The following is a 15,571-nucleotide window of genomic DNA, read 5'->3' on the forward strand; positions in this document are numbered from 1 at the left end:
TTTATCTTTTTCAATATGTTCACCGACACATTCCTGAGCTAAATGAATAAAAAAAAAGTAATATAAATAAAAACAGCATCATAGAATCACCAATATTGCGTCCTTTTCATAGAGGCATAAAATAAATAAATGTATAATCAAATAAACATCTGTGAATAAATGATAAAGGTATTCTGATTCGTTTAATTGATTGGATTGAGATTGAAAACTTTATTCATCTCTTTCTTCTTCCCATCATTTCCCTCTTATCTTTTTACCTTTAACAGTTATCTTCTTCTCTTACAACTCCTCCATTGTTATCACTTCGCTCTCCTCCCTCCTTTCTCCTCCCTCTTTCTCTACTTTTCTTCATCCTTCGTCTCCTTTTCTTTATTTCTCTTCCTTTTCCTCCTCCTTTCCTTCATTCTCGTCTTGGTAATATCAGTCTCAAGTTAGGAACTCTATGTTTACTCTCTCTCTCTCTCTCTCTCTCTCTCTCTCTCTCTCTCTCTCTCTCTCTCTCTCTCGCATTCATTTCCTCCCTCGCTGTTTCATTCTTCCTCTCCCTCTCTCTTTATCTTTTATCAATTTTTCCTTTCCCTCTATCTCTCCTTTCCTCTCTTCTCTCCATCATCCCAGATTAACTTCCCTCCTCCACCTCTCATCCACTCTTGTTATCCTTTATCTCTCTCTCTCTCTCTCTCTCTCTCTCTCTCTCTCTCTCTCTCTCTCTCTCTCTCTCTCTCTCTCTCTCTCTCTCTCTCTCTCTCTCTCTCTCTCTCTAACTTTCGTCTTCGTCTTCATCAATTATTAATACCTCGATTTTGTGTCCTCTCTCTCTCTCTCTCTCTCTCTCTCTCTCTCTCTCTCTCTCTCTCTCTCTCTCTCTCTCTCTCTCTCTCTCTCTCTCTCTCTCAAAAAACAATGAGAGAAATCAGAAACAGAGAGGGAAACGGATGCCGCGCCGAAATCATTCGGCCGGCGTCCTGCCATCCCAGACTCGACAAACGTAGCTTTTGCGCCGTCACGGTGTTTACGATTAATTTAATATTCCCGTCTGGAGTTGTTCTGCAGTTGTCTGGAGTTCCCGCCCTCCCCCGCCTGGGCGGTGCTGGGGAGCGTCAGGGAGCCCAAGGTCTCCCTGGCGAGCGTCGCGGGGCTCAGGGGTTCCGGCAGGGCGTCTCGGCTCCCTCGGGGCGTCCATGGCGGTGCCGTAGATCCCGAGTGTCCATGGGAGGGCGTTTGGTGTTGTGTGTTGGTATGGGCGGGTCTTTTCTGGGGTGAAGGAGATTCATTCGTATCAGCACACGGCACCAAGGAAAGGCGATTTCAGAACAACTCCACGACAGGAATATTACAGGTGATAAACACCGAAAATAAGGAAAATACACTGAAAGAACATCAGAAATAGGACAATACAGGAGAGGAATTCCAGGAAATAGATGAGATAGAAGCACAGATGAGAAAAAGGAAAATATAAAAGAAAAACACAAAAATCCAGCAAGAAGGCCTTTGGTGTGGTATATTGGTATGGCTGAGCCTTCTTTGGGGTGAAGGAGACTCGCTGTAGCAAGATACGGCACCAGGTAGAGGCGATGTAGATACTCTACACAACACTCTCACACGACAAATAAAGAAAAATAACACCGGAGACAGGATAATACAGAAAAGGAATGCCAGAAAAAAGAAATCAGATACAAAACACAACATTAGCAAAACGAGCAACAAGGATTAAGGACTTTGGTGTGGTATGTTGGTACGGGCGAGGCTTCTCAGGGGTGAAGGAGACTCGTCTGTAGCAGGATACGGCACCAAGAAAAGCCGATATACAGTAGAAACAACACCAGAAAAAGGAAAATGAAGAAAGAGAAATCCAGCACAAGGAAAATACAGAAAAAAGAAAACCAGAAAAAGAATTGCTGACCCTGACTTAACTGTCGGGGTGGGATGCTGACCCTGACTTAATTGTCGGGGTGGGATGCTGACCCTGACTTAACTGTCGGGGTGGGATGCTGACCCTGACTTAATTGTCGGGGTGGGATGCTGACCCTGACTTAACTGTCGGGGTGGGATGCTGACCCTGACGTAAATGTCGGGGTGGGATGCTGACCCTGACATAAATGTCGGGGTGGGATGCTGACCCTGTCGTAAATGTCGGGGTGGGATACTGACCTTTAAAGGAAGGAAAATGAGTTGTTGCGATGTCTTAGTTTTATCGACAAAGGAAACGACGTTTTGGAAACAAAGAAAGGAAAATATGTTTTTGAGTTGGTTTAGTTTTATCGACAAAGGAATCGACGTTTTGGAAACAAAGAAAGGAGAATATGTTTTTGAGTTGGTTTAGTTTTATCGACAAAGGAAACGACGTTTTGGAAACAAAGAAAGGAAAATATGTTTTTGAGTTGGTTTAGTTTTATCGACAAAGGAATCAACGTTTTGGAAACAAAGAAAGGAGAATACGTTTTTGAGTTGGTTTAGTTTTATCGACAAAGGAATCGACGTTTTGGAAACAAAGAAAGGAAAATATGTTTTTGAGTTGGTTTAGTTTTATCGACAAAGGAATCGACGTTTTGGAAACAAAGAAAGGAAAATATGTTTTTGAGTTGGTTTAGTTTTATCGACAAAGGAATCGACGTTTTGGAAACAAAGAAAGGATAACGAGTTATTGTGACGTGTTTTTATCGACAAAGGAATCAACGTTTTGGAAACAAAGAAACCGTGTCTTCTTTTCTTTTTGTTTCTTTTTCGTTTCTTTTCTTCAATCTTTTTCTTTATTCTTCTTTTGTTTCTTCTTTTTATCATCATCTTTTTCCTTTTTCTTCTTCTTTTCTTCTTCTTTTCGTTCTTTTTTTTCCCTATTTTCTGATCTTTCTCCTTCGTCAATTTTTTTTCTTCACTTTCTTCTCCTCCTCCTCCTCCTCATCATCATCATCATCATCATCATCATCATCATTTTTCTCCTATTTCAAGACCATCATTGCATTTCTTCTTCTATTTTCTGTTCCTTCTATCCTCTTTATTTCTGCTTTTTCTTCTCCTTTCTTCTCCTATATTTAACACCATCATCATTTCACTATCAGTTCCTCTTTGTTTCTTCTTCTTCCTACCTTTTTTTATTTATCTTCTCCCTTCTTCTGTCTGTCTCTCTTCCTCCTCCTGCTTTTCTTAGATTTTTATTCTCCTTTCCCTTTTACTCCTCTTCCTCGTATCTCTCTCAGACTTCTCATTTTACACATTTCCCTTCTTGTATTTTTTTCTTCTTCTTTTTATATGATATTTCAAGTCCCCTTCATCTCCTTCAATCCTTTTATTCCCTTCTTCATCTTCTTTAACTTCTCCTTTTATTCTTATATCCACTTTTCTCTCATTTCCTCATACATTCCTTTGCCTTCTCATCCTCCTCCCGTCCCCATTTCTTCCTCCCTCTCTTTTATTTCCTAATGCACTTAATCCTTTCCCATTTATTCTCTTTCTCTCTCCTACTGCAGTTTCTATCTTTATTCTCTCTCTCTCTCTCTCTCTCTCTCTCTCTCTCTCTCTCTCTCTCTCTCTCTCTCTCTCTCTCTCTCTCTCAAAAAACAATGAGAGAAATCAAAAAACAGAGAGGGAAACGGATGCCGCGCCGAAATCATTCGGCCGGCGTCCTGCCATCCCAGTTTCGACAAACGTAGCTTTTGCGCCGTCACGGTGTTTACGATTAATTTAATATTCCCGTCTGGAATTGTTCTGCAGTTGTCTGGAGTTCCCGCCCTCCCCCGCCTGGGCGGTGCTGGGGAGCGTCAGGGAGCCCAAGGTCTCCCTGGCGAGCGTCGCGGGGCTCAGGGGTTCCGGCAGGGCGTCTCGGCTCCCTCGGGGCGTCCATGGCGGTGCCGTAGATCCCGAGTGTCCATGGGAGGGCGTTTGGTGTTGTGTGTTGGTATGGGCGGGTCTTTTCTGGGGTGAAGGAGATTCATTCGTATCAGCACACGACACCAAGGAAAGGCGATTTCAGAACAACTCCACGGCAGGGATATTACAGGTGATAAACACCGAAAATAAGGAAAATAGACTGAAAGAACATCAGAAATAGGACAATACAGGAGAGGAATTCCAGGAAATAGATGAGATAGAAGCACAGATGAGAAAAAGGAAAAAATAAAACAATAACACATGAAAATCCAGCAGGAAGGCCTTTGGTGTGGTATGTTGGTACGGGCGAGGCTTCTCTGGGGTGAAGGAGACTCGTCTGTAGCAGGATACGGCACCAAGAAAAGCCGATATACAGTAGAAACAACACCAGAAAAAGGAAAATGAAGAAAGAGAAAACCAGCACAAGGAAAATACAGAAAAAAGAACACCAGAAAAAAAGAATACGATAGAAACACATCTTAAAAAGGATGGGATGCTGACCCCAGCTTGAATGTTGGGGTGGGATGCTGACCCTGACTTAACTGTCGGGGTGGGATGCTGACCCTGACTTAACTGTCGGGGTGGGATGCTGACCCCAGCTTGAATGTTGGGATGGGATGCTGACCCTGACTTAACTGTCGGGGTGGGATGCTGACCCTGACTTAATTGTCGGGGTGGGATGCTGACCCCAGCTTGAATGTTGGGGTGGGATGCTGACCCTGACGTAAATGTCGGGGTGGGATGCTGACCCTGTCGTAAATGTCGGGGTGGGATACTGACCTTTAAAGGAAGGAAAATGAGTTATTGCGACGTGTTTTTATCGACAAAGGAATCGACGTTTTGGAAACAAAGAAAGGAGAATATGTTTTTGAGTTGGTTTAGTTTTATCGACAAAGGAATCGACGTTTTGGAAACAAAGAAAGGAAAATATGTTTTTGAGTTGGTTTAGTTTTATCGACAAAGGAATCAACGTTTTGGAAACAAAGAAAGGAAAATATGTTTTTGAGATGGTTTAGTTTTATCGACAAAGGAATCAACATTTTGGAAACAAGGAAAGGATAACGAGTTATTGCGACGTGTTTTTATCGACAAAGGACAAAGATACGGCACCAGGCAGAGGCAATGTAGATACTCTACACAACACTCTCACACGACAAATAAAGAAAAATAACACCGGAGACAGGATAATACAGAAAAGGAATGCCAGGAAAAAGAAATCAGATACAAAACACAACATTAGCAAAACGAACAACTAGGATTAAGGACTTTGGTGTGGTATGTTGGTACGGGCGAGGCTTCTTTGGGGTGAAGGAGACTCAGCTGTAGCAAGATACCGCGTCACGAAAAGGCGATGTAGATACTCCACACCACACCAGCACACGGGAAATAAAGAAAAATGACACCGGAGAAAAGATAATGCAGAAAAAGAAGACCAGGAAAAAGATCACATAGAAACACAACATCAACAATGGGAAAACAACAACAACAACAACAACAACGACAACAACAAAGTATCTAAATAATAATCTAGCACACAGGCGTTTGGTGTGGTATGTTGGTACGGGCGAGGCTTCTCAGGGGTGAAGGAGACTCGTCTGTAGCAGGATACGGCACCAAGAAAAGCCGATATACAGTAGAAACAACACCAGAAAAAGGAAAATGAAGAAAGAGAAAACCAGCACAAGGAAAATACAGAAAAAAGAACACCAGAAAAAGGAATACGATAGAAACACATCTTAAAAAGGAAAAAGTCATCATCCACATTTTCAGCTCTTAATAACTTCAAGAAAATGACTCTCTCTCTCCATGTTTATGTACGTAAAATTGATGTGCACGCCAGCATCTCCTTTATCAATTAACCTGTTTAGTACGTGTTTACTATTAACTTGCCAGTGAAAAGATGGGGCGAATCGTTGAACTCTCATACAGGGCTCGACTTGTACACAAATTTATTAAAAAGTGGTTTACATCAACACGTTCAAGAACCGACTCGGGAAAATAATATACTTGACCTTATCTTTTCAACGACAGCTGATCTATGTAGTTAATGAAGTAAACGTTGGTCCAGTTTTTAGTTCTAGCGATCACCGAACAATCACATTCAGTATCAAGATGAATGAAAGTAAAGTAACTCCTAGTAAAGAAAAGGCGCCAGATTATCAGAGAGCGAAATTCGTAAGACTCCGATCAATTCTAAGTAATTTTGACTGGACTGTAATTTCGATGGAGCTTTCGCCTTTGCTGTCCTTCATATTTCACCTTTGATTAGATTAGATAGTTAGTGTAGCTTGTCACAAACAGCCTCGTAAGGACAATCAGGTCTGCTTTGTTTGTTCTTCCTTTGTATTCCCTTGTGTTCCTCCTCCTCCTCCCCTTCCTACTCCTCCTCCTCCTCCCCCTCCTCCTCCTGGACAGATAATTTCGACTGTAATTACAACTTTCAAAACCAACTTCGATAAGACGTGTCCTTCTAGGGTGAATTTTTTGCTCTCTCTCTCTCTCTCTCTCTCTCTCTCTCTCTCTCTCTCTCTCTCTCTCTCTCTCTCTCTCTCTCTCTCTCTCTCTCTCTCTCTCTCTCTCTCTCTCTCTCTCTCTCTCTCTCTCTCTCTCTCTCTCTCTCTCCGGAGCTACACTTTCTCATTGTCTCCCTTTGATATGCTAAGAACTCTCTCCTAACTTCTGCTTATCTCCTCCTCCTCCTCCTCCTCCTCCTCCTCCTCCTCCTCCTCCTCCTCCTCCTCCTCTTCCTCCTCCTTCTCTCCTCTTATTCCTGATTCTGGTATAATCCTCAACTCCTCCTCCTCTTCCTCATCATCATTGCAATTTTATATATTTTTTTCCTCATTCTCTTTTCTTTCTTCTGTTTCTGCATCTTTATCGTTCTTATCATTATTATCATTATCATCTTCTTCCTTCTTTATCTAGTACTTAATCATTTTCTTTTTCCTCCTCCTCCTTCAGTTTCTCTTATTCTTCATTCCTCTGTAATTAATCATTTTTCATTGAGCCATTTATTTTTTGTCTTTTCTTAACTTTTATTTTTTTTATTTTTTCAATATTTCCTATTTTCTGTCAGCTTTGTTCCCTCCTTTTCTTGTCCTTCTCTCTCTCTCTCTCTCTCTCTCTCTCTCTCTCTCTCTCTCTCTCTCTCTCTCTCTCTCTCTCTCTCTCTCTCTCTCTCTCTCTCTCTCTCTCTCTCTCTCTCTCTCTCTCTCTCTCTCTCTCTCTTGCATATCTCTGCGAAGCCGTAACTTTACATAGGAACCCGAGTGTGTGTGTGTGTGTGTGTGTGTGTGTGTGTGTGTGTGTGTGTGTGTGTGTGTGTGTGTGCAACCTGTTGATTAAGAGCTAGAATCTTTATTATCTCTCCCTCCCTCCTTCCTTCCTCCCTCCCTTCCCTCCTTTAATTTCTCTTTCTCTCTCTTCTTGCCTTTATCCTTTCCCTTTTAATCCTTACATTCCCCTTCCATGTTTTTTCTTTTCATCTACTTCTTCCTTTCCTCTCCCTTCCTCCCTATCCTTCCCTTTCAATCTTCATCCCTCCTTTCTTTTTCTTCTCCTTTACCTTCCTTTTCCTTTACTAATTTCATATCTTCTCCTTTTCATTCTCTTCGTTTTCCTTTCTTTTACAGTTCAAATCTTCCTATTTCCTCATTCCTCCTTCTTCTCTTTCTCTACTTCATTATTCCTCCTTCTCCCTGTCTCCCTGCTTAATTTCTCTTCCTTTTTCTCCTCACGTCTCCTCATCATTACCTCTCATTCTCCTCCTTTTCAAATACCCTTAAAATTCCCTTTCATTTCACTCCTCTCAAATTCTTCCTCCGCTCCTCCCTCCCTTCCTCCTTCTCTTCCCCTTCCGTCTCTCCTTTCTTCATCTAGACCACTCCTTCCCTTCCTACGTTCTTTTCTTCTTTTCCTTCTCTGGCTTTTTAAAATTTCACCTTCCTACTCTTTTATTTTTCAATCCTCTTCCTTTCTATAATCTTTCCTCATTTTATCCCTCTTCCTCTTCCCGTCTCCTTCATTACCTCCATTATCCACTCCTTTCAATCTTCCCTCCCTTCCTCCCATGCTTCCTCCTCTCCCTCTCTCTCCTTCTTCTCTCCACCCAATGCTTATTACTCCACTATTTCTTCCCTCCAATACTCTCTCTCTCCATTAACTATCTTCCTTCCTCTCCCTCTTCCCCTCCCCTTCCTATCGTTCTTTCTTTCTCTCTCCCTCCCCCCTCCTTTCATTTTCCCCTTCTTCCATCCCTGCTTCCCATATGTCCTCTCTCTCTCTCCCTTCGTTTCTCCCCCTCCTTCTCAACCTCCCTTCATTCCTCCCCCTATCTTCCTTTTTTCCATCCTTCCAATCTTCCTCCCTCCCTCCGTTCTTCCTTTCTTCTTCCCCTCCTTCCCTCCCTCCCCTTTCCCCATCATTCATTCCTCTCCCCTTCCCTTCGTCCCTTCCCTCTCCCTCTCCCCCTCCTTCCCTCCCTCCCTTCCTCTCTTCCTCCCCCATCCCTCCCTGCCTCTCAGTGATAGGCCTAACCCCCTAAAATGATTTCAAGAATACATTATCTCCGACTCGTCTGAAGAACATTCGTAATTAATGCAAAAAAGTGACAGCAAGAGAGAGAGAGAGAGAGAGAGAGAGACGGTAAGAGGAAACTGTTACGAACCACTTAAATAAGATAATGAAATAAAAGATAAAAAGAAAGATAAAAATATACAGCAAAAAAAATCGTACTAAACTTTAACTATCAGATCCTTCCCTTCCTATTGGTCAAGACATATCAGAACCAACCAATGGGAGTACAGGATATCCACTCTTCCATCCTTGCCATCCTTTCCTCCTTCTCTCCTTCCTTTTATTTCAACTCGCTTTCTTTGTTTATCTATCTACCTATCGCCTTCCTTTTTTCTTTTCCTTTCCTTCTTTTTTTTCACTCCCTTTCTTTTTTTATCTAACTACCTATCGCCTTCCTTCTTTATTTTCCTTTCCTTTTTTTTCACTCCTTTTCTTTGTTTATCTATCTTCCTATCGCCTTCTTTCTTTCTTTCCCTTCCTTTCCTTCCATTCTTCCTTTCCCCTTGCTTCCTTGCCCCCACTCCGCAAGCCTCCCCCTCTCCCTGATTTCCTTCTTTTTTTTTCCTTTTTATCGTTATTAATATTTTTATGTCTATCTTTTTCCCTCCTTTTCTCTCCTTCCCTCCCTTCTACCTCCTTTTTCTCTCCTCACTTCCTTATTCCCAAAACGACCTTTCTCTCCCTCCTTTCTTTCCATCCTTCCTTCCTTCCTTTTCCTCCCTTCCTACCTTCTCTTCCTCCCTCCCTTTTACTCTCTCTTTCTTTACTTTTTTATCCTTACCCTGACTCCCTTTCACTCTCTTCCACCTTTCCTTCCTTCCTTCCTTCCTCCTTCAATCCCTTCCTCTCTCTCTCTTACACCCTCTTTCTTGCATTTCCTCTTTATTTCCATCATTATACCCTCTCTCTCCCTCCTTTCCTTCCTTCCCCCCTCCTTCCCCCCTCCATCACCCCCCCCTCGCCAGCTCGATAGATATTACGCCGTCGGGGTATCGCCAAGTACCCGTTGAGTCTATCGAGTGTGCGGAGTCGATATTGATTGCAAGGCCGCCTTTGTTACAGGCGAGAGAAGGAGGAAAGGGAACACGTAGAGAAGGAAAGGAGAATAGGGGATAATATGCACTACGGAATTCTCTTTAAATGGATTTGAATATTTGGAAACTCTACGGAAGGATGAACATACATTTACATTACTTTTCTTAAGGGTGTCTATCTTATAATATGTAAATGTAAAACTTCTTCTATATTGTAAGTGTAAAAATTCAAGGGTGGTTAAGAACTTGTAAATGTGAGAAGACAAGGGACAATAATGAACAATTTGAACTACCGGATTCTCTTAAATTCGATGAAGAATGCAAAAAGTGTAAGGAAGGATCTACATAATTATATTTGCATTTTTATCTATGGGGTTCTTTTAGTTTTGAAATAGTAAATAGAAAGAAGAGGGAGAATAAGGAAGAACATGAACTACGATGGAATGGACGGACAAATATATCAGACGTCTAAGGATGTACACATATGTTTTTAGCTATAGAGGGATTGAATCTTGATAAAAATGAGTACTAATAAGAAGGAAGGAAACGGCAGTACCAGATTCTCTTAAATAGATGTGATGATGTGAAAATTCTACGAAAGGATGTGCATATATTTAATTTCTTCTCTATTAGGCCGATAGTTTTGAAATATGTAAATGCAAAGAAGAATAGGAGGAATACGAAAAGATATGCACCGCTGTATTCCCCTAATGGTTGTGAAGACGCCAAATTACGCTGATGAATGCACATATATTTACATTTTCTATAAGGGATCTTGAAAACTGAAAATGGAAGGAGAAACGGGAGAAAAAGGAATAGACTGCACTACAGGAGTATGCATTTAAGGTTGTATGAAATAAGTTTTGAAGGATGTTTTGTTCTGAAGGATGTTATATTTTGAAGGATGTTTGAGTTATCTTTTGAAGAGTGTGATATTTTGAAAGATGTTTCGATTATGTTTTCAAGGACGTGATGTTTTCGATTAGCGGGCTTATTTTCTTTACACATTTTTTTGTTGCCCTTGAGCTGTTTCTTTAGCTGTAAAAAAAAAATAATGTCTCAGTTGTATGAAGCTGTGAAAATTACAAAACCAAATATTTACTTACAGTTTAGGGTTGGTTGAATCTTGAAACCTGCAAATAAAACGAGAAAAGAATGAATAAAGAGTTAGTTACATGAACAATCAGATTCCCTAAATATGTGTAAATGTGGAAATTCGATAGTAGGAGTTATATGTATGTTCACTTTTTTTATGATGGCAATTGAAGCTGGAAAAACCGTAAATACTGAATGTAGAAAAGCCGTCTGTACTAATGAGCCGATTTGAAAAGGGTTATATGTGACAGGGACAAAACTGCGTCCACCAGGTTATTATGCTTCAAAAGAGCTCGAGGTATTTTCTGTTATTTTCGTCAGCATTCTTTAGTGATGGATATTAACGTTTGTGTGTGTGTGTGTGTGTGTGTGTGTGTGTGTGTGTGTGTGTGTGTGTGTGTGTGTGTGTGTGTGTGTGAGTGTGTGTGTGTGTTTTATTACTGAAATGCTGAGCTAGTTAATATATGAATAAATTAATTACCGAATACCAAACAAATAAGTAAATATGTAATCAAATGAATGAGCAGATATAAAAAAAAAAAATGCTTGAAAATACCAACGAGAAAGTCAATGTTGCCACACGAAAAAAAAAAGATAATAATGATAATAACAACTAATAATAGCAACAACAACAATAGCAAAAAACAACAACAACAGAAACCACAACAGTAACTACAACAACAACAGCAACAACAACAATAAAATGAATAAATAAAATGAATCAGTGAATAAATAAAATCACTGCGCCGAAGCCATGATCCAATACGCTTTCCCGACTCAAATAATAAATTCACAGCAAAAAAAATAAAAATAAAACATTCAGAAAAAAAACACAAATTTCAAATAAAAAAACGCCTATTTTTCCACAAGTGATCTCTGGCTTCGTACGGCTGAGAGCTCGTTCTGACAGCATCCCTCCCCCTCCTCCTCCTCCTCCTCCTCCTCCTCCTCCTCCTCTGCCATCGAGAAAATTAGAGTCCTACGTTTCCTTTGTTATTTTCCTGAAGGGCCGCCCGTGTTGTTGTGACGAGGGAGTGATGCTACTGATTGGGAGGAAGAGGAGGAAGAGGAGGAGGAGGAAGAGGAGGAGTGGGATGACAGGATGACGAAGAGGACGAGGATGAACATGAGAAGGAGGAGGAGGAGGAAGAGAAGAATGAGAAAAAAAACAAGAACAAAAAGAACAAGAATAAGAACTAAAACAAAGACAAGAAGAACGAGAACAAGTGGAGGGAGACGGGGGAGGAGGAGGAGGACGAGGAGGACGAGGAGGGCGAGGAAGAGAAGAAAAAGAAGGACGAAGAAAAGAAGGAGAGAGAGAAAGCCTTAGCATTCTGTATCACTTTAGGTTGAATCCGACACATAATGCAATCGTTTGTCTTGTTTATGTTTCATCCTTGAGCAAACACAACCGGCATCTTCTCCAGGTAAGTGACGTTTTCCATTTGTCGTCAACATCCGGGAACGTCGAGTATACGTATATTCCTGGAAACGTTGCCATGGAGTTCACTTAGGTATACAGTTCATGGTTTCTACTCCTCCCGTCTCCTTCAAGGTCTGCAATACAAATTTCTATCTGCTTCACTATTAACGTTGAGTATATATTCCCGGAAACGCTGCCGTGAAGATTCAATGAGCAGTATAGTTGATAGTTTGTCTTCTTCCTGGCTCCTTAAAGATATTCAGTACATATTTTCATCGTCGCTGGTAAACTCTCGAACAGCCTTCCTTCCTCTGTATTGCCCCCTGCCTACGACTTGAACTTTTTCTTTAAGGGAGTGCCATTTCAAGACACCTCTCCATCCGGAATTGAACTCTCTTTTGGCTGTTTCTTTTCTATTTGCTTTCATAGGAGCAGTGCTGAGCGGCCTCTTTTCCCCCTTGAACTGTATCCTCTACTGTAAAAAAAAAAAGAACAACAGCCCGCGTCACCATCTGTCTGGGCCAACCACTAGTGTTTACGGGGGAGCCTACAGGACAGCATATTTTTTACAACGAAGTAGACAGCTCAAGGGCACAAAAAAAGGAAACAATAATAATAAAAACAGCCCGCTACTCGCTGCTCTTAAAAACGAATCAACATAACCTCCAACTAGAAATAAATATAGTAACTTACCATATTGCTAACAGAAACGGAGAATTGACCTCGGCCACGGATAAACATAGCGCTGTGAGACACTTCTGCAGCATCAACATCTGGTCAGCTTGTGAACTCTTCGGATTCTTTACAGGGGCAGCGAGTAGCGGGCTTTTTTTTATTGTTTCCTTTTTTTGTGTGCCCTTGTGCTGTCTCCTTTGCTGTAAAAAAAATATCAAATGGAGCAAGCGGGTCTTCTTTTCCAAAACAATACAAACAAAGAGCAAACCAGAAAAGATCGTGGATGAAAGTTGTCACGATAATCTAATTGCATATGTTTAAAAGAGAAAAAGAAAGAAATAAAAGATGAAACCAATGGAAAAAAATATTAATACAGTACAATTTTCCTGCTGATGATGATGAAAAATGGGGGAATGATAATGAAAACAACAACAATCAACAACAACAGCAACAAGAAAACAAAATAAGTAACACAAATAACATGAACAGGAAAAAAAAAACATCAAAAACTCTAACAACATCAAACAACATCAACAACAATGACTTAAACAGGAGCATCATCAATAACAACAAAGGTCTCAAAAAGAACTCCATTCACATCATCAACAACAACAACTAAAACGACAACGACAACAACAAGCAGCTCACCGTTAACAAGGCAATAATTACCGTTATCATCACCGTTGTCAACAAACCAGAAACGTCCGACAACAAAGCGCGCTGCAACAACAACAACAACAACAGCAATTACATTAACATCATTAGCAACAACAAAGTATTTACAGGACCAGCAATAAAATCAATCCTAACTAATATTACTACTACTATTACTACCACCACCACCACTACTACTACTACTACTACTACTACTACTACTATTACTACTACTAATACTACTACATACACACACACACACACACACACACACACACACACACCATCAACACACAATTTGGAGTTCCACCGACAAATGTTTTCTTCGTCCTGGAAAATGAGAGAAAGTTAAGAGGATGATCTGCAGACACACACACACACACTCTCTCTCTCTCTCTCTCTCTCTCTCTCTCTCTCTCTCTCTCTCTCTCTCTCTCTCTCTCTCTCTCTCTCTCTCTCTCTCTCTCTCTCTCTCTCTCTCTCTCTCTCTCTCTCTCTCTCTCTCTCTCTCTCTCTCTCTCTCTCTCTCTCTCTCTCTCTCTCTCTCTCTCTCTCTCTCTCTCTCTCTCTCGCTCTCTCTCTGTCTCTCTCTCTCTCTCTCTCTCTCTCTCTCTCTCTCTCTCTCTCTCTCTCTCTCTCTCTCTCTCTCTCTCTCTCTCTCTCTCTCTCTCTCTCTCTCTCTCTCTCTCTCAACACACTCATTTCTCCGATGGCTCCCTTGTTCCCTTTCATCTTTCCATTTTCCTCCTCCTCCTCCTCCTTTCTTTTTTCTCTCTTATGTCTATTTCCTTTAGTTCCCCTTCTGCTGTGTCGTAACCTTTCACTTTCTATTCACTTTCTCCTTCTTCGACATTCACCCTCTTCCTTCTTCCTCTCTTCATCCGATTCGTGCTATTTCCCTTTCTTTATGTTCGCCTCATCCACAAGTATTTTCCTTTTCTCAATCCTTCTTCTGTTTTTCCCTTCTTTCATTCCCTTCAGGAAAAATACTCGAAAAGATTATTAGAGATAAACTTGTTAAGTTTCTAGAAAACAATAATGTAATCTCCGACACCCAGCATGGCTTCAGAAACAAGCGCTCCTGCCTAACGAATTTATTAGACTTCTTCAAGGTATATATAGAACTGGGATGCCCACATCCCCAGTGATGTTATATACCTGGACTTAAAGCCTTCGAGCGACTCCTTAGAAACTGCACTCCAATCTGATCGCGTGGATAAAGTTGGCTCACCGACAGAAAACAACGAGTACTACTCAACGGACAGCCTTCCGGTGGCTACCAGTCACAAGGGTCAGTGTGCTGGGACCCATCCTCTTTATCATATATATCAATGACCTGGACTGAAATCCACAATATCAAATTTGCAGATGACACCAAGGTGGTGGAGATGCCCTCACAAAGACCGACTGCGAAATCATTCAGAAAGACCTCAATCACATGATCGAATGGTCGGAAAAATGGCAAATGTCTTTTAATGTTGACAAATGCAAAGTCATGCACATTGGGTCCCAAAATAGTAACCACACATACATCATGAATGGGAGACCTCTGCAAGCGATGCAGGAGGAAAAGGATCTTGAGACTCACTATCAGCAGTGACCTGAAACACGCGAATCACTGTAAAAAAGCATACAACAAGGCCAACGGTTCATAGCGAGGACTTCAGTGTAAAACACCAGACGTGATGCTATCCTTGTATAATTCCATGGTAAGACCGCACCTCGAGTATGCAGTGCAGTTCTGGTCCCAATTACAGAAAGGACATTGCTTTACTGGAAAAGTTCAACGACGCAAAGATTCCAACCTTCAGGGCTCAACCGTACGAGGAACTCAAGCGACTCAATCTCTTTACATTGGCCTACGGGACATGATTCAAGTCTTCAAGTATCTAAAAGTTCAATAACGTCGATTACTCCAAATTCTTTGAACTGCAAACCAACTCAAGAACTAGAAATAACGGTTTACCCATTCAGTCTCGATGTAACACAGACAAGTTTCTTTTCAAACCGAGTCATCCGCCACTGGAACAATTCCCTCAGTAGTAAATGCGAATACCATCAACTCCTTCAAATATAGAATCGACCGTCATTTTGAATAACGAGGGCTTCCATCTGCTCCTCAATATGCTTTCATCTGCTCACCAAGCCCCAAGTGGCGGTCGAGCAGATTAAATCACCCAAGCGGGCGACCTCGTAATGAGCCAATAGGCTTTCTGTTGCCTGCATTTCCATGTTTCCATGTTTCATT

Source organism: Eriocheir sinensis, chromosome 67 (assembly GCF_024679095.1).
Source record: "Eriocheir sinensis breed Jianghai 21 chromosome 67, ASM2467909v1, whole genome shotgun sequence".
In the NCBI taxonomy this organism is placed as follows: Eukaryota; Metazoa; Arthropoda; class Malacostraca; order Decapoda; family Varunidae; genus Eriocheir; species Eriocheir sinensis.